Genomic DNA, 21887 nt, shown 5'->3' on the forward strand with positions numbered 1-21887 from the left:
CTTCTCCTCCCACCTTCAATCTTTCCCAGCATCAGGGTTTTTTTTTCTAATGAGTCAGCTTTTCACATCAGGAGGCCAAAGTATTGGAGCTTCAGCTTCAGCATCAGTTAGGACTGACTGGTTTGATCTCCTTGCAGTCCAAGGGACTCTCAAGAGTCTTCTTCAACACCACAGTTCAAAAGCATCAGTTCAGTGCTCAGCCTTCTTTATGGTTCAACTCTCATATCCATACATGACTACTGGAAAAACCATAGGTTTGACTCTATGGACTTTTGTGGGCAAAGTAATGTCTCCACTTTTTCATACGCTGTCTAGGTTTGTCACAGCTTTCCTTCCCAAGGAGCAAACGCCTTTTAGTTTCATGGCTTAAGACGCCATCTGCAGTGATTTTGGAGCCCATGAAAATAAAGTCTGTCACTGTTCCCATTGTTTCCCCATATATTTGCCATGAAGTGATGGGACTAGATGCCATAATCTTACTTTTTTGAATGTTGAGTTTTAAGCCAACTTTTCATTCTCCTCTTTCACCTTCAACAAGAGGCTCTTTAGCTCCTCTTTGTTTTCTGCCATCAGGGTGGTATCATCTGCATATCTGAGGTTATTAATATTTCTCCTGGCAATCTTGATTCCAGGTTGTGCTTCATCGAGCCTGGCATTTCACATGATGTACTTTGCATAGAAGCTAAATAAGCAGGGTGACAATATACAGCCTTGACGTATTCCTTTCCCAGTTTGGAACCAGTCCATTTTTCCATGTTCTATTCTAACTGTTGCTTCTTAACCTGCATACAGATTTCTCAGGAGGCAGGTAAGGTGGTCTGGTATTCCCAGCTCTTGAAGAATTTTCCTTAGTTTGTTGTGATCCACACAGTTAATCAGCTATCAGTTCAGTTCAGTTCAGTTCAGTCACTCAGTCATGTCCAACTCTTTGCGACCCCATGAATCACAGCACGCCAGGCCTCCCTGTCCATCACCAACTCCCAGAGTTCACTCACACTCACGTCCATCGAGACAGTGATGCCATCCAGCCATCTCATCCTCTGTCGTTCCCTTCTCCTCCTGCCCCCAATCCCTCCCAGCATCAGAGTCTTTTCCAATGAGTCAACTCTTCGCATGAGGTGGCCAAAGTACTGGAGTTTCAGCTTTAGCATCATTCCTTCCAAAGAAATCCCAGGGCTGATCTCCTTTAGAATGGACTGGTTGAATCTCCTTGCAGTCCAAGGGACTCTCAAGAGTCTTCTCCAACACCACAGTTCAAAAGCATCAATTCTTCAGCGCTCAGTCTTCTTCACAGTCCAACTCTCACATCCATACATGACTACTGGAAAAACCATAGCCTTGACTAGATGAACCTTTGTTGGCAAAGTAATGTCTCTGCTTTTGAATATGCTATCTAGGTTGGTCATAACTTTTCTTCCAAGGAGTAAGCGTCTTTTAATTTCATGGCTGCAGTCACCATCTGCAGTGATTTTGGAGTCCAAAAAAATAAAGTCCGACACTGTTTCCACTGTTTCCCCATCTATTTCCCATGAAGTGATGGGACCGGATGCCATGATCTTAGTTTTCTGGATGTTGAGCTTTAAGCCAACTTTTTCACTCTCCACTTTCACTTTCATCAAGAGGCTTTTTAGTTCCTCTCACTTTCTGCCATAAGGGTGGTGTTATCTGCATATCTGAGGTTATTGATATTTCTCCTGGCAATCTTGATTCCAGCTTGTGTTTCTTCCAGTCCAGCGTTTCTCATGATGTACTCTGCATAGAAGTTAAATAAGTAGGGTGACAATATACAGCCTTGAGGTACTCCTTTTCCTATTTGGAACCAGTCTGTTGTTCCATGTCCAATTCTAACTGTTGCTTCCTGATCTGCATATATGTTTCTCAAGAGGCAGGTCAGGTGGTCTGGTATTCCCATCTTTTTCAGAATTTTCCACAGTTTATTGTGATCCACACAGTCAAAGGCTTTGGCATAGTCAATAAAACAGAAAGAGATGTTTTTCTGGAACTCTCTTGCTTTTTCCATGATCCAGCAGATGTTGGCAATTTGATCTCTGGTTCCTCTGCCTTTCTAAAACCAGCTTGAACATCTGGAAGTTCACGGTTCACATATTGCTGAAGCCTGGCTTGGACAATTTTGAGCATTACTTTACCAGCATGTGAGATGAGTGCAATTGTGCGGTAGTTTGAGCATTCTTTGGCATTGCCTTTCTTTGGGATTGGAATGAAAACGGACCTTTTCCAGTCCTGTGGCCACTGCTGAGTTTTCCAAATTTGCTGGCATATTGAGTGCAGCACTTTCACAGCATCATCTTTCAGGATTTGAAATAGCTCAACTGGAATTCCATCACCTCCACTAGCTTTGTTCATAGTGATGCTTCCTAAGGCCCACTTGACTTCACATTTCCAGGATGTCTGGCTCTAGGTCAGTGATCACACCATCGTGATTATCTGGGTTGTGAAGATCTTTTTTGTACAGTTCTTCTATGTATTCTTGCCACCTCTTCTTAATATCTTCTGCTTCTGTTAGGTCCATACCATTTCTGTCCTTTATCGAGCCCATCTTTGCATGAAATGTTCCCTTGGTATCTCTAATTTTCTTCAAGAGATGTCTATTCTTTCCCATTCTGTTGTTTTCCTTATACTTCAATACAAAATAATAAGTTTTTTTTAAAGTGTTACTTGTCTAAAATTATTGGCAAAGTTAAACTTTACATAACAAAGTTTTCAGAATGTTGAGAAGTAATTGAAAATAGAATGATAAATATGTGTTTAGATTGAGAGAGTTTATTTCAATAAATCTTTCAAAATCCTTATCTTGAAATGTTGTTAGTAAATTTGTGGGTTTTTTCCTTTTTAAATTTGTTTTCCTGAGAGCATAGCTAATTGGTTTTATTGTAAAACAATAATAATAATAAGCAAACTCTCAAAAAAAATAGATACTACTGCAGCTCTTTGCTCCCACTTTCCTCTCTCCATCTTGAAAAGTAAGCACCATCCAGAATTTGGTGTTCATCACTCCGGTCCATATTCTACAATTCCATAACATATGTGTGTATCCACAGACATTATACAGTATGACTTTAATGTTCTAAACTTTCCACAAATGGTGTTACATTGTATATATTCTCCTGTGACTTTCTTTCTCCCAGTCCCTTAATTGTGCAATTAGGCCATGTTGAGACATTTACTGTACTGCTAAATACTCCTACTATTACTACTGGTACTAATTCCATTGTTGCTGTTGCTCTTAATAGATTTTATTTCTGGACCACATGGTGAATAATTGGTATGAAGACAACATCATTTATTTATTCGCTCTCCTGCTGATGGACACTGATGCGACGTTCACCTATTTGCTGTTCCACACAATGCTGCAGTGAGCATCACCTACATGCCTCCTTGTGTACCTGTACAAGAGTTTCTAGGATAGATGCCTTAATGTGAAATTGCAGCATTATGGTGAAGACATATTCTCAACTTTACTAAAATTTTCCAAGTTGATCAACTTACACTTTCCTCTCCCACCTTGGCAGTGTTGATCCATATTGTTTTTACCACTGGGATGGTCTTTTTAATTTTTACCAATGTGGTAAATGTGAATGGCACCTCACTGTGGTTTCCATTTGCATTAAGGTTAAACTCCTATTCCTTCCTGAATTGCCAATCTATATTCTTATCCATTTCTATATTGTGTTATCTGTCTTTTTTTTGTTTGTTTTAGGAATCCTTTACATATTAAGTTCCAATTCTTTGTCCATCACCTGCACTGCAAATACTTTCTCCCGGAAAAAAAAGATAGTTTTTAAAAATTAATTTATTTATTTTTAATTGGAAGATGATTGCTTTACAATATTGTGTTGGTTTCTGCCATATATCAACATGAATCAGCCCTAGATAAACATATGTCCCCTCCCTCTTCAGCCTCCCTGCCTCCTCCCACCCCATCCCACCTGCTAGGTTGTCACAGAGCACCAGATCTGAGTTTCCTGAGTCATACAGCAAATTTCCACAGTCTATCTAATTTTACATATGGTAATGTATCTGTTTCAATGCTACTCTCTCAATTTGTCCCATCCTCTCTTTCCCCCACTGTGTCTCCATGCTATCTTTTGTAATACAGAATTTTGAAAAAAATCTAGTGAAATTTTCCAGTTTTTAATTTATGATTTGAACTTATTTTGCCTTTTAAAATATACTTTCACACCCCAACATACAGAAATTTTAATTTTTCCTCCAAAAGAGTTAAAGTTTTGCTTTAGACATCAAAGTCTAATTCCACTGGAGTCATCTCTTGTACATAATGAAATGTGGAGCTTTCATCCTGTTTTTCCTCCTATGATTAACTGTTTCCCCCAGAACCATTTCTCATATAATCTATCCTTCTGCTGATCTGTACTGATAGCTCTTTATTCATTTAGCATGTTTTCTTACATGCATGGGCCTGTTGCTGCACTCTAATCTGTACTATTACTCCATTTGTCTATCTCTGTTTCTATTATTCCATTTGTCTATCTCTGTACTTACATCACACTGCTTTAATTACTTAATGTCATTACAATTTTGATATCTGATAAGGCATGTCTCCCTGCTAGCTCATCTTTAAAATTTCTCTTGCCTCTTCTTGGCCTTTTGCTCTTTTGTATTAAATTTAAAGTCAACTTACTAAATTCCGCAAAAAATGGAATTTTTAATTGTATTTAATTTTTGAAAGTGAAAGTGAAGTCGCTCAGTCATGTCCGACTCTTTGTGACCCCATGGACTGTAGCCTACAATGCTCCTCCATCCATGAGATTTTCCATGCAAGAGTACTGGAGTGGGTTGCCATTTCCTTCTCCAGAGGATCTTCCCAACCCAGGGATCAAACCTGGGTCTCCCACATCATAGGCAGATGCTTTACCATCTTAGCCACCAGGGAAGTCCATTTAATTTTTAATTGTACTCATATTTGTTACTCAAGATTTGTTATATTAATATTATTTGTTAACAATATTTATTAACCTTTTCTATTTACTTTGAAAATGTGAAAGTGCTAGTCGCTCAGTCATGTCCAACTCTTTGTGACACCATGGAGAGTGGAGCCCACCAGGTTCCTCTGTCCATGGAATTCTCCAGGCAAGAGTACTGGAGTGGGTAACCATTCCCTTCTCCAGGGGATCTTCCTGAACCCAGGGATCAAATGCAGGTCTCCTGTATTGCAGGCAAATTCTTTACCATCTGCTGCTGCTGCTGCTAAGTCGCTTCAGTCATGTCCAACTCTGTGTGACCCCATAGACAGCAGCCCACCAGGCTCCCCCATCCCTGGGATTCTCCAGGCAAGAACACTGGAGTAGGTTGCCATTTCCTTCTCCAATGCATGAAAGTGAAAAGTGAAAGTGAAGTCACTCAGTCGTGTCCGACTCTTAGTGACCCCATGGACTGCAGCCTACCAGGCTCCTCCATCCATGGGATCCTATCTGAGCCACCATCTATTTACAAAATAATAATAAATCTTTCCATTTATTTACGTCTTCTTTAATATTTTCACCTCAAAGATTTGATACACATTTTGTGACATTTGTCACTCAGTGCTGTTTCTTATTATTCTTGAAAACAATGTTCTTATTTTAAAAAGTTACATTGACCAAACATTAGTATAAAAGAATGTGATTTTTGTGTGTAGATGTAGTGTAAATGAACTGTAGTACTCACTTGAGCCTGACCCTTTTCAACTCCATGAACTGTAGCCTACCAGGCTCCTCTGTCCATGGGATTCTTCAAGCAAGAATACTGGAGTAGGTTGAGATTTCCTTCTCCAGGGAATCTTCCTGACCCAGGGATCGAACCCAAGTCTCCTGTCTCCTGCACTGCAAACACATTCTTTACTTGCTGAGCCATCAAATTCTTGCATAAGAATCTTTTATCAAATAACTTTGATAAAATCTCACTATTACTTCCAGTATGTCTGCCAGTTCTCTTGGATTCTCTTTTTACAGAATTGTTTGGTCTACCATAATGAGAGCTTTTTTTTTTTCTATCTTTATTTTTACCTCATGTTTTCTTTAATCGATTGATTGATTGACTGACTGACTGCGGTGGCCAGGATACCTGTTACTATGGCAACAAAATAATGGTAATGTGATAATGCCTGTTTGTTTCTTGAGTTTAAAAAAAAAAGTGTCTAACTTTTCTCCATTTATAAAGATTATTACCATTAGTTTTTGATATACAGATTTCATGAAATTAAGGAAGTTTTCATTCACTCCTTCTTTCCTTAGTTTATTTTCTTACTTATTTTAGGTGTTAAACTTCATCAAATGCCTTTTCTACATCTATTGAAACAATCATGTGATCCTTCTCTTTTATACACTGAAGTAATGAACTACATTAATAGATTTCTCAGATATTAGACTATGCTTGCAGTCTTGAGAGAAACTACTTTTCCCTAATATATTTATTTATATAGAAGAAATGGAGTAGCCATCATGGTCAACAAAAAAGTCCAAAATGCAGTACTTGGATGCAATCTCAAAAACAACAGAATGATCTCTGTTCATTTCCAAGGCAAACCATTCAATATCATGGTAATCCAAGCCTGTGCCCCAACCAATAACGCTGAAGAAGCTGAAGTTGAATGGCTCTATGAAGACCTACAAGACCTTTTAGAACTCATACCCCCAAAAAATGGCCTTTTCACTATAGGGGACTGGAATGCAAAAGTAGGAAGTCAAGAAACACCTGGAGTAACAGGCAAATTTGGCCTTGGAGTACAGAATGAAGCAGGGCAAAGGCTAATGATAGAGTTTTGCCAAGAGAACACACTGGTCATAGCAAACACCCTCTTCCAACAACACAAGAAAAGACTCTACACATGGACATTACCAGATGGTCAACACCAAAATCAGATTGATTATATTCTTTGCAGCCAAAGATGGAAAAGCTCTATACAGTCAGCAAAAACAAGACAGGGAGCTGACAGTGGCTCAGATCATGAACTCCTTATTGCCAAATTCAGACTGAAATTGAAGAAAGTAGGGAAAACCACTAGACCATTCAGGTATGACCTAAATCAAATCCCTTGTGATTATACAGTGGAAGTGAGAAATAGACTTAAGGGACTAGATCTGATAGACAGAGTGCCTGATGAACTATGGATGGAGGTTCATGACATTGTATAGGACAAGGATCAAGACCATCCCCATGGAAAAGAAATGCAAAAAGCAAAATGGCTGTCTGAGGAGGCCTTACAAATAGCTGTGAAAAGAAGAGAAGTGAAAAGCAAAGGAGAAAAGGAAAGATATTCCCATTTGAATGCAGAGTTCCAAAGAATACCAAGGAGAGATAGAAAGACTTCCTCAGCAATCAATGCAAAGAAATAGGGGAAAATGATAGAATGGGAAAGACTAGAGATCTCTTTGTGAAAATTGCAGATACCAAGGGAACATTTCATGCAAAGATGGTTTTGATAAAGGACAGAAATGGTATGGACCTAACAGAAGCAGAAGATATTAAGAAGAGGTGGCAAGAATACACAGAAGAACTGAACAAAAAAGATCTTCATGACCCAGATAATTACAATGGTGTGATCACTGACCTAGAGCCAGACATCCTGGAACGTGAAGTCAAGTGGGCCTTAGGAAGCATCACTATGAACAAAGCTAGTGGAGGTGATGGAATTCCAGTTGAGCTATTTCAAATCCTGAAAGATGATGCTGTGAAAGTGCTGCACTCAATATGCCAGCAAATTTGGAAAACTCAGCAGTGGCCACAGGACTGGAAAAGGTCAGTTTTCATTCCAATCCCAAAGAAAGGCAATGCCAAAGAATGCTCAAACTACTGCACAATTGCACTCATCTCACATGCTAGTAAAGTAATGCTCAAAATTCTCCAAGCCAGGCTTCAGCAATATATGAACCATGAACTTCCAGATATTCAAGCTGGTTTTAGAAAAGGCAGAGGAACCAGAGATCAAATTGCCAACATCTTCTGGATCATCGCAAAAGCAAGAGAGTTCCAGAAAAACATCTATTTCTGCTTTATTGACTATGCCAAAGCCTTTGACTGTGTGGATCACAATAAACTGTGGAAAATTCTGAAAAAGATGGGAATACCAGACCACCTGATCTGCCTCTTGAGAAATCTGTATGCAAGTCAGGAAGCAACAGTTAGAACTGGACATGGAACAATAGACCAGTTGCAAATAGAAAAAGGAGTATGTCAAGGCTGCATATTGTCACCCTGCTTATTTAATTTATATTCAGAGTACATCATGAGAAATGCTGGACTGGAAGAAGCACAACCTGGAATCAAGATTGCTGGGAGAAATACCAATAACCTCAGATATGCAGATGACACCACCCTTATGGCAGAAAGTGAAGAGGAACTAAAAAGCCTCTTGATGAAAGTGAAAGTGGAGAGTGAAAAAGTTGGCTTAAAGCTCAACATTCAGAAAATGAAGATCATGGCATCTGGTCCTATCACTTCATGGAAAATAGATGGGGAAACAGTGGAAACAGTGTCAGACTTTATTTTTTGGGGCTCCAAAATCACTGCAGATGGTGACTACAGCCATGAAATTAAAAGGCGCTTACTCCTTGGAAGGAAAGTTATGACCAACCTAGATAGCATATTCAAAAGCAGAGATATTACTTTGCCAACAAAGGTCCGGCTAGTCAAGGCTATGGTTTTTCCAGTAGTCATGTATGGATGTGAGAGTTGGACTGTGAAGAAAGCTGAGCACCGAAGAATTGATGCTCTAGAACTGTGGTGTTGGATAAGACTCATGCGAGTCCCTTGGACTGCAAGGAGATCCAACCAGTCCATCCTAAAGGAGACCAGTCCTGGGTGTTCACTGGAAGGACTGATGTTGAAGCTGAAACTCCAATACTTTGGCCACCTCATGCGAAGAGCTGACTCATTGGAAAAGATCCTGATGCTGGTAGGGATTGGGGGCAGGAGGAGAAGGGGACGACAGAGGATGAGATGGCTGGATGGCTTGATGGACACTCGATGGACACAAGTTTGGGTGAACTCCGGGAGTTTGTGATGGACAGGGAGGCTTGGCGTGCTGTGATTTGTGGGGTTGCAAAGAATCAGACACGACTGAGCAACTGAACTGAACTGATACATATACACACACTGCTGGATTTGATTAGCTAATAATTTACTTATGATCTCTATGTTAATAAATGAAAATGGGCCTATAACTTTCATGCTTTTCTTTCCTTATGCAATTTTGGGAACAAGTTTAAACTGCTTTACAAAAAGATTTGGGCATCTTTTTCTCCTGTTTTTGAAACAATTTACATTAAACAGCATTATCTTGCTATTTATCTATAACTATATTTATGCCTTTACATATGCAGTTGTCTAAGTCTGGAGCTTTTAGAGTGACTGAGGAAGATCTCTGATGACTATCATTATAATTTCTTTAATGATTACTGGCCTGTTCAAGCTATTTTTTGTGACGATATTAATTTTATATTTTTATCAGAAATTTACTTTTATAAACTTCAGATTTATCAGCATATAGCTGTTAGAAAATATTATTGTATGAATGCTACAAAGGAAGCTGGGAAATTTAGTTTTTATTCTGGGTAATTACATGTCCAGTTAAAAAATATTCTTTTTTCAATGTATAAAAAACTGAGAGCAAATGTTAGTAGACAATTTTCAGTCATTTCCACAGCTTCCCTAATTATCAGTGTGCTCCAGGAGACAGGCTGATGCCAAGGCCTTCATTGTGCTTCCCTGGTATATCTAAGGGGCCAGGGTGAGGGCAGACCTTACCGCCAACGGTGCACAGCTTGGAATTACCACTCTTGCTTTTTCTCATCATCAGGCTATTGGGCCCCTGGGAAACCCCCGCCTATCTCTCCCACCCCAAGGCTTCTCTATTTTAAAATTCCTCTTTGTCACACTTTTCTGGGCCTCTGAGAATGGAGGGAGAGGAGAAACATTCATGGGTTGGATCCCTGCCTACCTCTCACCAGCTCTCTGTCCTTACCCGCCACATACCAGCTATATTCCCTTACAGCTTCCCATGAGCGCTTCACTCAAGTTTTTCCTTTATTTATTCACTATTTTCAGCTCTGAAGCCTCTCCAGGATTAGGTTTGGAGGAGGAGGCTGGCAGCCCAAGCTCGATGTCTCCCACTCATCAACAATGAGAAGTGCTTGTTTATGTTCTAATTTGGGGGGCCCAGAGGCCTCAGAGGAAGTTGTTGATGTCTCTCTGTGAGGAGAGGCACATGATGTTATCAGAGATGTTTCCCCTCCTTAAAGGAAATAAGAAATCAACCAATGGCCACAAAGGGAGATGTGAAAGGACATGAGCTGAGATTCAGTTTCTGGGAAGGGCCTGGACCCAGGTTGCTTCTCCTACAGGCTGAGCCCAAACGTTGCAGGGTTTGATGAGAACTTTCTGATGAGTTTGGGGGCCTCCAGAACAGTGGGGTTTTGTACTTTACTTCCCTAAGGAAACAGAGAAGGGCCCTAGAGAAGCCTCAAGTCCAGCCTGACTCAAGACAATGAACCAGCAATGCTGAGTGTCGTGTCCAGGTAAGTTGCCCTGACGGTAGCCCCACAGAGGCCCATGCACACTCAGGTAACACAGAAGAGCTTCTGGAACTGGCATTTGAACTGAAGAACACAGGTGGTTTCAGAGAAGGCTACAGATGGAAGACGGCTTATAACTGGGACAAAGAGGAAGCAGTGTGTGTGGAACTTGCTGACTACAAGCCAAGATGGAGCTGCAGACACCAGCAAGGGAGCTGGGTGAACACAGAACAAGGTCAAGGCCAGAGAGAAGAGGCCAGCAAGGGCAGAGGCTGCCCGGTTCACAAGCATTCCCTCCCTCGGAACACTGCAGCCTCTGGAGTCTCAAGCTACCTCCAGGGAGCAGGAAGATGGATAATGTCAAGTGAATAGAAAAATTAGGCATAACAGATTATTTTAAACTGGAAGGAACTGAATTAAACTGAACTGGCAAGTTTAATTTTTCCACCATTAGCAAAGACTGAATTGCATCTGCAATGCAGGAGACCCAATTCGATTCCTGGGTCGGGAAGATCTCCGGGAGAAGGACATGGTAACCAATCCAATATTCTTGCCTGGAGAATATTGGACAGAGGAGCCTGGCGGGCTACAGTTCACGGAGTTGCACAGAGCCGACCACAACTGAGTGACTTTCACTTTCACAGAGATAGGAGGAAAGCTCCCCCATTTCACTTTTTTTGCATACCCAAAGTAAAATAGTGAATATCACATCGGAGACAACCCTCACTCTGATTTTTATCTTATTAAACTTTTTTATACCATTTAAACCTTACCATTCTGTTTTGCTCAGTTAATCACTAAACATTATTTTCTTTCTAAGCTTTTCTGCCTTCCCCTCATATCTTCTATTTTATTATTGATTCACCTTTATTTCCCTTTATTGTTTATTAAAATCTCATTTAATTATATTTTTAGAGTTACAGATATTTGCAATGAGCAGCAAATACTATTGATATATAGATCTACAGGGTAATCTCTTCAACTCACCAATTCAACAGTTTTAAAAATTAAATAGAGTAAATATATTTTAATGAAAAATAAACCAGACAATTTAAGATAGATCTTATAGCTTACCTAGCAAATAAAATAGTTTGACCTTTTAAATTTTCATAGCCAAACTTTAAAGTAGAGCAGCAGCATCTGCTGTTAATTTTTATAGATTGATATGTAATGCATTTTATATAAAAGAAGGTATCTGTTATGATCTAAAATTTAGATGTTAGGGTCTTTTTTTTAATTTGCAAAATACTACATCAGTGAGGCCACAGTCAGCTGGTTAGTTCCAATAAGCTGGTGAGTCAGAACAGCCTCCTCTTGCAATCATAGTTGACAACTTAAGTGAACAAACCCAGTTTTCTAGAGCCCGCCTTCCAACAAGTGTGTTATCAAGCATTCATCTCTCAACACTCTTTGAAACTCTCAGTGCAAACTTTCAATATTAAAGGAAGCTCTTTACCTTCTTAGTTAAGATATTTAGATGAAGCCACAAACTCATGATAAGAAACAGAGTAATTATAGATATAACTTACATTTTATGGCAAATCATACTGTAAATGTTTATTCACCATCTTCCTTGCTGCTGCTGCTGCTGCTAAGCCGCTTCAGTCGTGTCTGACTCTGTGCGACCCCATAGATGGCAGCCCATCAGGCTCCACCGTCCCTGGGATTCTCCAGGCAAGAACACTGGAATGGGTTGCCATTTCCTTCTCCAATGCATGAAAGTGAAAAGTGAAAGTGAAGTTGCTCAGTCGTGTCCAACTCTTCACGACCCCATGGACTGCAGCCTACCAGGCTCCTCCATGGGATTTTCTAGGCAAGAGTACTGGAGTGGGGTGCCATTGCCTTTTCCCACCATCTTCCTTAGGTACCTAAATAAAGGCTAATTGCTAACCCAGTGCTTTCAACGGTTTCAACTTAAAAAGCATTTGTATCAACGGCTTCTTAAAGTTTTCCTACAAGTTCTTGCTTCAAAACAATCCGACCTCTGAGTTTAACTTTATATTAAGGCTGAATCAAAAACAGTGAGAGGGATAATTTAGTTCCACATATACAGTTTAAAATAGTTTACCCATACAATATTAATTTCATCTGTGTGTCTCTAAATCAAAGCGTAGACTTCACAAGATCATGAGTATTTTACTCTGTCCCTGTTATTATACTCAGGGGCATAATGCTATGGTTAAGAATACTCAAACATTGCTATTTTAATTTTCTCATCTCCAATGTTCTTGAGAACCAGGAATTTTGGTATAGACAAAAGGAAATTCAAACGTAACAAAGTGAAGAAATTAAGTAAAAACCCTAGAGTCTTGAATTTGAATCAGAAGTGAGCTCAGTGGTAACATGGTGGCTCAGTGGTAAAGAATCTGCCTGCCAGTGAAGGAGATGTGGGTTTTATCCCTGGGTCATGAAGATCCCCTGGAGAAGAAAAGGGCAACCCACTCCAGTATTTAGCCTGGAAAATCCCATGGGTCGAGGAGTCTGCTGGGCCACAGTCGATGGGGTCGCAAAAGAGTTGGACATGACTGAGCACACAGCACGTATCATTATGAATTCATGAAGTAATTTTTCTTTGTAAGAGGGTGTCCCAAAAGTTTCAGGGCAATTTTAAGACTTAAAATTTCAAAAGTATAAATGTTACAGATTCACAAATCTTCCCATTTAGAAGTTTAATTATTTAAATGAATTTTATATTTATTTACTTTCGTGAATTTTGATTAATCAATTTGCCATCTTCAATAAGAGGGATTCCTGAGGAAAGAACAAAGTACCACTTGTGGCCTGTCTCAGCATCTAATCCTGTGTCCAAGTCAGATCAAGCTCTGGATCTAGAAATCAGTCTGCAGAAAATACAGGGACAGAGGGACATGCTAAATTCCACTGTGAGAATGCAAGCAGCAAAGTCTAGATGTGGAAAACTGCATGTCAAGGGGCCTGGGCTCTTCAAATATAAATGTCAGGAAAAGAACAGGACAGAAGGATGATCTATAGATTATATAAGACTTAAAAAAAGAAACTTCAAAAATGAGTGAGTCTATATTATAGAGGCTAGGGATGCACACAAAACTTAGAAAACTATAAAGACAAGGAAGTGATTACTATAAAAGTCAGATGATGCAGCCATTATGGAAAGCACTACGGAGGTTCCTCAAAAAATTAAAAACAGAGTTGCTGTATGATCCAACAATCCCGCTCCTATGCATATACCCAGAAAAAAACTATAATTTGAAAAGATACACGCACTCCTATGTTCACAGCAGAACTATTTACAATAGCCAAGACATGGAAAGAATCATGAACAGATGAACAGACATACACATACACACACACACACACACACACACACATATACACTAAAATATTACTCAGCCATAAAAAAGAATGAAATAACGCCATTTGCAGCAATGTGGCTGAATCCAGAGGTTAGCATACTAAGCAAAGTAAGTCAGAAAGAGAAAGACAAATACCATATGATATCACTTATATAGAGAATCTAAAATATGACAAAAATGAATATAGCTATGGAACAGAAACACACTCACAGACATAGAGAACAGACATATGATTGCCAAGGAAGAGGGGGAGTCGGGGAGGGAAGGACTGGGAATTTGGGATCAGTAGATGCCAACTATTATATATAGGATGGGTAACAATAAGGTCCTCCTATATAGCACAGGGAACTATGGTGATATTTTATCAGTGATAAACTATAATGGAAAACAGTATGAAAAAGACTATATGTATGTATAACTGAGTCACTGTGCTGTATAGCAAAAATTAATACAACACTGTAAATCAACCATACTTCAATAAAATTAGGAAAAAAGTCAGGATACAGTTACCTATGGTGGGAGAGGGGGCTTGTGATTAGATGGGGCATCCAGGGGGCTTTGTGGGTGGCTGAAAAGCTTTGTCTTGACCTGCTTGTTGGTTACAAGGATATTTATCTTATAATAATTCATTAAGTCATGCATTTATTTTATGTTATATATCTGTTTTTTATTTTATAACAAAAATATATAGTAAATATTAAAATAATTTTAAAATATAAATTCAAAAAGAGAAGAATACTTATGTGTAGAATCTGTCTTATAGGTTCTATTCACACAACTTTTTAAATTTTATCTTCTTTTCAGCTTTGTACTTTTCTTTAGTTTTTTTAATTTACATATAGTTAAATTTATTCTTTTCAGTTTTGAGTTCTCTGAGTTTTGACAAATGCCTAGACTTGTGTAACCGTGGCCTGGATCAAATCAGAACACTTTCATTGCCTCCAAAATCCCCTTGTGTTGGACTTTGGAGTCACCTCTCCCCCACTCAGTCCCTGGCAACCATTGATCTTTCTATTTTGACAGTATTGTCTTTTCCAGAATGTAATATAAATGGAATAACCCAGTGAATAGCCTTTAAATCTGGCTTTCTTCCCTGGCATAATGCACTTGAGATGCACTCATATTGTTGCATGTATCAATAAGTACCCCTCTTTATTGTAGAGAAGTATTTATCCTACTTTTATTGCTGAGTAAAATGTTTATCAATATGTTAGTTGAAAGACTTTGGCTTGTTTCCAGTTGTTGGTGATGATCAATAAAGCTACTCTAAATATTCACATATAGGCTTTCATATGAATATATTTTTTCATTCCTTTTGAGTAAATTTTAGTAATTTTTTCCAAAAAATTGCATGGTTTTTACATTTTTATCCTTTAGTCTGTTGGGTGAAATGCAGAGAGCTCAGACATAAAGAGGGTAGCTGTGAGCATAGCTCAGGCCACATAGAAGAGGAAATTTATTTATTTTCCCCTTCACTCTGTCCTGTGGCAACCTTTTTAAGCTCTCCATAACTGACCTCTGATTTCCTTTAGTATTAAACCCTTTATCTCTTTTAGAAACAGAAAACTATGACATATATTTTTAAATTCAGCCATGGCTAGAAATTGTAGTTGAATCCAAAGGATATGTTTGGAGTTTATTGGAAAACTTCAAGAAATTAGACCTTGTGGACAGCTGCTTTGAAGAGAAAAGACTGAACCAGACATTGGGTCTTATTCAATAAGAGTAAAAACCAGAGAATATTTAGAAAACTTTTACTTTGAAAAAATTGTGAATATAAATATTAAACTACATTAGGGTAGTGACTCCATGTTGTCAGACAACCCTAACCTTGTTGCTAAAAGCTAAATTTAGTTATCAGTTATGGAAACATTAAATTTACTCATTATATGTTCATTATAGGAAATTAGATTTGTTAATTTAATTCAGTAATACAAAAAAATTTTGTAGCATATCAAGTTAAATAAGCTGCTATAAGAAAGTGACCCAGATATGCAGTGACTCAAATGAGAGAAACTTATTTTTCTCCGGTAATAGTCCAGAGGTAGGCAGACAATCTAGACAAAAAATAAACTCCATTCCAGGGGGTCATCCAGGTATTCAGTCTCCTTTTCTCCTGTTGATTCATAATCACCAAGAACAGGAGTCAGTAAGCTTTTCAGTCTGCCATTATAGCATGAAAGCAGCCATTGACAATATGTTAATGAGTGGGTATGGCATTGTTCCAATAAAACTTCAGTCACAAGAACAGATGGCAGGCCACATTTGACCCACAGGTTACAGTTTGATGACTCTTGTCCCAGAGTGAAGTCTTCGTAGTTGAAGCTCCATTCATGCTCTGGTTTGTGGGACAGGATAAAAAGGCAGTGAAAGGTAAAACATTACTTAAAAGAGGACACATGATTTCTCCTAACATTCCCCTGACTGAAACTTACTAGTCACATGGCTACATCTATCTAGTTCCAATAGAGGCCTGAGAATGTCTTACCTGGGCAGTCATGTAACTAGGTTAAAAAGTGGGGGTCTGATTATAAGAAGAGAGTGGATACTGGGGAACAATTATTCACCTCTGCCACTCACCTCAAGTTGTAATACTAGCACTGTGGTCTTTAATGATTTATAGCTTCGCTGAATCATTCTGGAAGTTAAGTCTATGATTGTCTTTGCATATTAGTCAGAGGTATTCAAGAACCTCCATCTCTTCATTTTCTCCCTATCAGCATCAACAAAGTCAGAATCCCAATCAAGTCAGGATCTGAGCAGAAAGTGAAAGACTCAGAGAAGTGGTCTATATGGAAAGCACAGAGAAGATGTGCAGAGATAAGAGACCAGAGCTCCAGAAAGGGACAGAAAAAGATGGAGCAGGCTTGTGGCTCTCCAGTTCATGAGGCCTGGGCACTTCCCGCTTTGAGTTCTGTGCATCTTCCTTGATTTCCCTTTGTTCTTGAGTCTCCTTGGGTGTGTGACAGGTAAAGTTTCTGAAAAACTGAATGTCTAAAACAGTTTTTATTCTATACTCATACTTTATTAATAGTTTGGGGATGAAATTCATTTTTCTTCTGAACGTGAAGACATTACTCCATTTTCATCTAATTTCCAGTGTTGAAGTCAAGAAGTCAAAAGCTTTAGCTTCATTCTTAGTGATCTAAAACTTCACTAGAGGGAGCGATGCTCAAGCCGGAAGGGACATGGGTAAACCTATGGCTGACTCATGCTGATATTTGGTAGAAACCAATGCAATACTGTAAAGCAATTATCCTTCAATTAAAAATAAATATTTTTTTAAAAAATAAATAAAACTCCACAATAATATGCTTTGATATGATCTTTTTTTCAGCTGTTTTTCAGGGTTCTCAGTAAACTCTTCAAATTTGAAAACTTTTATCCTTCAGTTCTAGAAAACTGCCTTGTATTCTTTCTCTGATAGTTACTCCCCTTCCATTTTTCTCTTGTTCTCTCTTGGTCTAGCATCTATTAGACTGATGTTGGACTCCTGAGTTGATATCTTATTTTGTTTTATCTTCTCTTCTCCTGTCTATCTCTGAATCTTTCTGCTCCACTTAAAATTTAAAGTTGATGGTATCCTCAATTTTAAATTCCAACCCTTTAAAATTTATTTGCTATTTTATTTTTAATTTCTAAAAAAGTTCTTTTGTTATTTCTGAATATTCCATCTTTATATAAATCTCAATAATTTATTATGGATAGTATATCTTCTCTGATCTAAAGTTTTCTGCTGCTGCATGGTCTCTGCTTCCTCTGAGAGGCTTCTCCTTGATTATTTTGTTCTCTGTCTTAGGTGTTGGAGGACATCTTCAAATATCTGGATGTCCCATGGATTTCCATTTATATTTAAGAGTAGGGCAATTTAAAGGCGTGGTTGGAAGGTCTGTGTGCATGGGCGGGGTTTGCCTGATGGGGAAGAGAATGCTGCCTTCATCTCCGAGGATCACTATGCATCAGTGCTTAGAGATCTTTTTTTTCTCTTGAGTCTGTACAAGAATGAGATTTTGAATTGTGTTTTAGAAACTAATATCTTGTAAACTCTGCTCTATTTTTTTACCTACACAATGACAAGGAATAAATACCTAGGGAATTTATATGGCTTTTTATGTTGGTAAAGTTAACTGTGCAAGACAAGCATGATTCTAATCAGTGGTCTACTTATAAGAAAAAGGTGCATAAAATTCAAGCCCCCATGAGGAATAAAGTTTACAACTTAAGCGAACAAACACCATTCTCTCTTGCAAATAGAATTTTCTACTGTCTATGTACCATCATGATTATAAATTACAACAGCTGCTGCTGCTGCTAAGTCCCTTCAGTCGTGTCCGACTTTGTGCGACCCCATGGACGGCAGCCCACCAGGCTCCCCCGTCCCTGGGATTCTCCAGGCAAGAACACTGGAGTGGGTTGCCATTTCCTTCTCCAATGTATGAAAGTAAAAAGTGAAAGTGAAGTCGCTCAGTCGTGTCTGACTCTTAGCGACCCCATGGACTGCAGCCTACCAGGCTCCTATTACAACTACTACTGTATTTAAAAGTTAAGTATCATGGAGACTCTCTGCCCCTAGTAACTAAATATGTAAGGGGAAGAAGTCAAAATATGTGTAAACTAAAAAGATAAACTTAAAGAGAACTTTGCCTCTCTGACTCAAAAATTGTGTCCATTGTATTCTTGATACACTCAGAATAAAGAATCCCTTAATTATCAATATTTCATTAATCTGAAACAAAAAACTCTGAATCTGAAATACTTTGTTTCAACCAAGTTCTTCTTTCTCCATGTTTCTTACTACATACATTTACACCTTGTAACCTATTATTTTCTTTTAATTTTATGCATAGCTAGATCAAAGCATTTTCAAGTTAATATATTTTCACAAACCAGTCTTTTCCCCAGAAAGACTTTCAATCTCCTGCCTGGTGAGGGTGGGGATATGGGAAGAGGAGATAAGAGGTAATAATCTGACTACCAATGTTTGTGGCGCTAAAAAGTGAAAGATAATAGGAAGAGATCACGCCATTCAGTGCACAACCTTTCCCTTAATCTTCCTGATTTCAGAAAGTACCTCATTCTCACTTGCTTTTATAATTGAGTCAGTGTCATTCTAATAGAGATTGGGAAGACAGCAAAAGACTGTGTTCAGTTTAACATATTTAATTGGTAACCCTAATAGATATCTTTGAAAATATGATATACCTTATTAATTATTTTTGGAAATAAAAAAACAGATATCTTGCTTTACTGTTCATGCTGTCAAGAAAACTGAAGTGCCCCAATTATAGAGTACTGAACTTACTTCCCATGACAGAGACTGTTAGTTCTGACTCAGCATCTATTCTCCTTTTTTTCTTAAAAACTCAAAATTTTTTGTTTTATTGAGATATAATTGACATCTAACACTGACTAAGTTTATGGTATACAGCATCATAAGTTGATATCCATATATTGTGAAATGATTACCACAATAAGTCTAGTTAACATCCATCATCTCATATAGTTACAATCCTTTTCCTTATGATGAGAGTTTTTAGGATCTATTCAACAGTATGTGATACAAGAACTCAAAATTCTCCAAGCTGGGTTCAATAGTATGTGAACTGAGAACTTCCAGACATTCAAGCTGGATTTAGAAAAGGCAGAGGAACCAGAGATCAAATTGCCAACATTTGTTGGATCATAGAAAAAGCAAGAGAATTCCAGAAGAACACCTACTTCAGCTTCACTGACTACACTAAAGCCTTTGACTGTGTGGATCACAACAAACAATGAAAAATTCTTCAAGAGATGGGAATACCAGACCACCTTACCTGCCTCCTGAGAAGTCTGTATGCAGGTCAAGAAGCAATATTTAGAACTGGACATGGAACAAAGGGCTGGCTCCAAATTGGGAAAGGAGTACGTCAAGGCTATATATTGTCAACCTGCTTATATAACTTATATGCAGAGTTCGGTTCACTTCAGTCGCTCAGTTGTGTCCAACTCTTTGCAACCCCATGGACTGCAGCACACCAGGCTTCCTGTCCATCACCAACTCCTGGAGTTTACTCAAACTCATGTGCATTGAGTCGATGATGCCATCCAGCCATCTCATCCTCTGTCGTCCCCTTCTCCTCCTACCCCCAATCCCTCCCAGCATCAGAGTCTTTTCCAATGAGTCAATTCTTCGCATGAGGTGGCCAAAGTATTGGAGTACATCATGAGAAACGCCAGACTGGATAAAGCACAAGCTGGAATCAAGATCACCGGGAGAAATATCAATAACCTCAGATATGCAGATGATACCACCCTTATGGCAGAAAGCAAAGAAGAACTAAAGAGTCTCTTGATGAAAGTGAAAGAGGAGAGTGAAAAAGCTGGCTTAAAACTCAACATTCAGAAAACTAAGATCATGGCACTGGTCCCATCACTTCATGGCAAATAGATGGGGAAACAATGGAAACAGTGACAGACTTTATTTTTGGGAGGCTCCAAAATCACTGCAGATGGTGACTGCAGTCATGAAATTAAAAGATGCTTGCTCCTTGAAAGAAAAGCTATGACCAACATAGACAGCATGTTAAAAAGCAGAGACATTACTTTATCAACAAGGTCCATCTAGTCAAAGCTATGGCTTTTCCAGTAGTCATGTATGGATGTAAGAGTTGGACCATAAAGAAAGCTGAGTGCTGAAGAATTGATGCTTCTGAACTGTGGTGTTGGAGAAGTCTCTTGAGAGTCCCTTGGACTGCAAGGAGTCCATCCTAAAGGAAATCAGTTGTGAATATTCATTGGAAGGACTGATGTTGAAGCTGAAACTCCAATACTTTGGCCACCTAATGCGAAGAACTGACTCATTTGAAAAGACTCCGATGCTGGGAAAGATTGAAGGAAGGAGGAGAAGGGGACGACAGAGGATGAGATGGTTGAATGGCATCACCGACTCGATGGACATGAGTTTAAGCAAGCTCTGGGAGTTGGTGATGGACAGGGAAGCCTGGCATGCTGCAGTCCAAGGGGTCACAAAGAGTCAGACATGACTGAGCAACTGAATTGAACTGATTCAATTAGCAACTGTCAAATACACCATACAGCAAGGACAATTATAAGTCATCATATTGTAATTACATTCCCAGTACTTATTTATTTTATAGCTGGAAGTTTGTACAAGCACTCTGATTTTAATTGGGTGCTCACCATAAAGCTAAAAAATGGCATTTCCCTATTTCCTTTATAGTACATTCATTCAACCATGTGAATAAGTTCCGTCCAATGAAAATTAAGCAGAAGTGATATATGGAATTTCTGGAATGCCTCCTTAAAATGAATAAAGCTTAAAAGACTAGACAAATCAAAATTGAAAATCAAAATCAAATCAAGGTATCATCTCACACCAGTCAGAACAGCCATCATTAAAAACTCTACAAATAACAAATGCTGGAGAGGATGTGGAAAAGAGGGATCTCTCGTACACTACTGGTGGGAATGTAAGTTGGTGCATCACTATAAAAAACAGTATAGAGGTTCCTCAGAAAACTAACAATAGAATTACCATATGACCCAGCAATCCCACTCCTGAGCATATATCCAGACAAAATTCTAATTGAAAAAGATACACGCACTCCTAAGTTCATACCAGCATTATTGATAACAGCCAAGACATGGAAACCACCTAAATGTCCATCAACAGATGAATGGATCAAGAAGACATGGTACATACATACTACGGAATACTACTCAGTCATAAAAAATAATGAAATAATCCCATTTGCAGCAATACAGATGCAATCAGAGAGTATCATACTAAGTGAGATAAGTCAGAAAGAAAAAGACAAATACCATAAGATATCACTAAAATAGGACACAAACAAAACTATCTACAAACAGAAGCAGACTCACAGACATAGAGAACAGACTTGCAGTTGCCAAGGGGGAGGGGAATGGGGGAAGGATGGAGTCAGAGGTTGCAGTTACCAGCCGCAAGCTAATATATATAGGATGGATAAACAACAAGGTCCCGCTGCATAGCAGAGAACTATAGTCA

The 21887-nt window shown here is 38.7% G+C and overlaps 1 long non-coding RNA gene across 1 annotated transcript in view; it reads right to left on the reverse strand.

The window, feature by feature from the left end:
• The window catches only part of LOC104973145 (uncharacterized), a 194747-nt gene that overhangs the window by 121131 nt on the left and 51729 nt on the right, over nt 1-21887 (reverse strand). The gene's annotated exons all lie outside the window — the stretch shown is intronic.

Source organism: Bos taurus, chromosome 10, assembly GCF_002263795.3.
Source record: "Bos taurus isolate L1 Dominette 01449 registration number 42190680 breed Hereford chromosome 10, ARS-UCD2.0, whole genome shotgun sequence".
Classification (NCBI taxonomy): Eukaryota; Metazoa; Chordata; class Mammalia; order Artiodactyla; family Bovidae; genus Bos; species Bos taurus.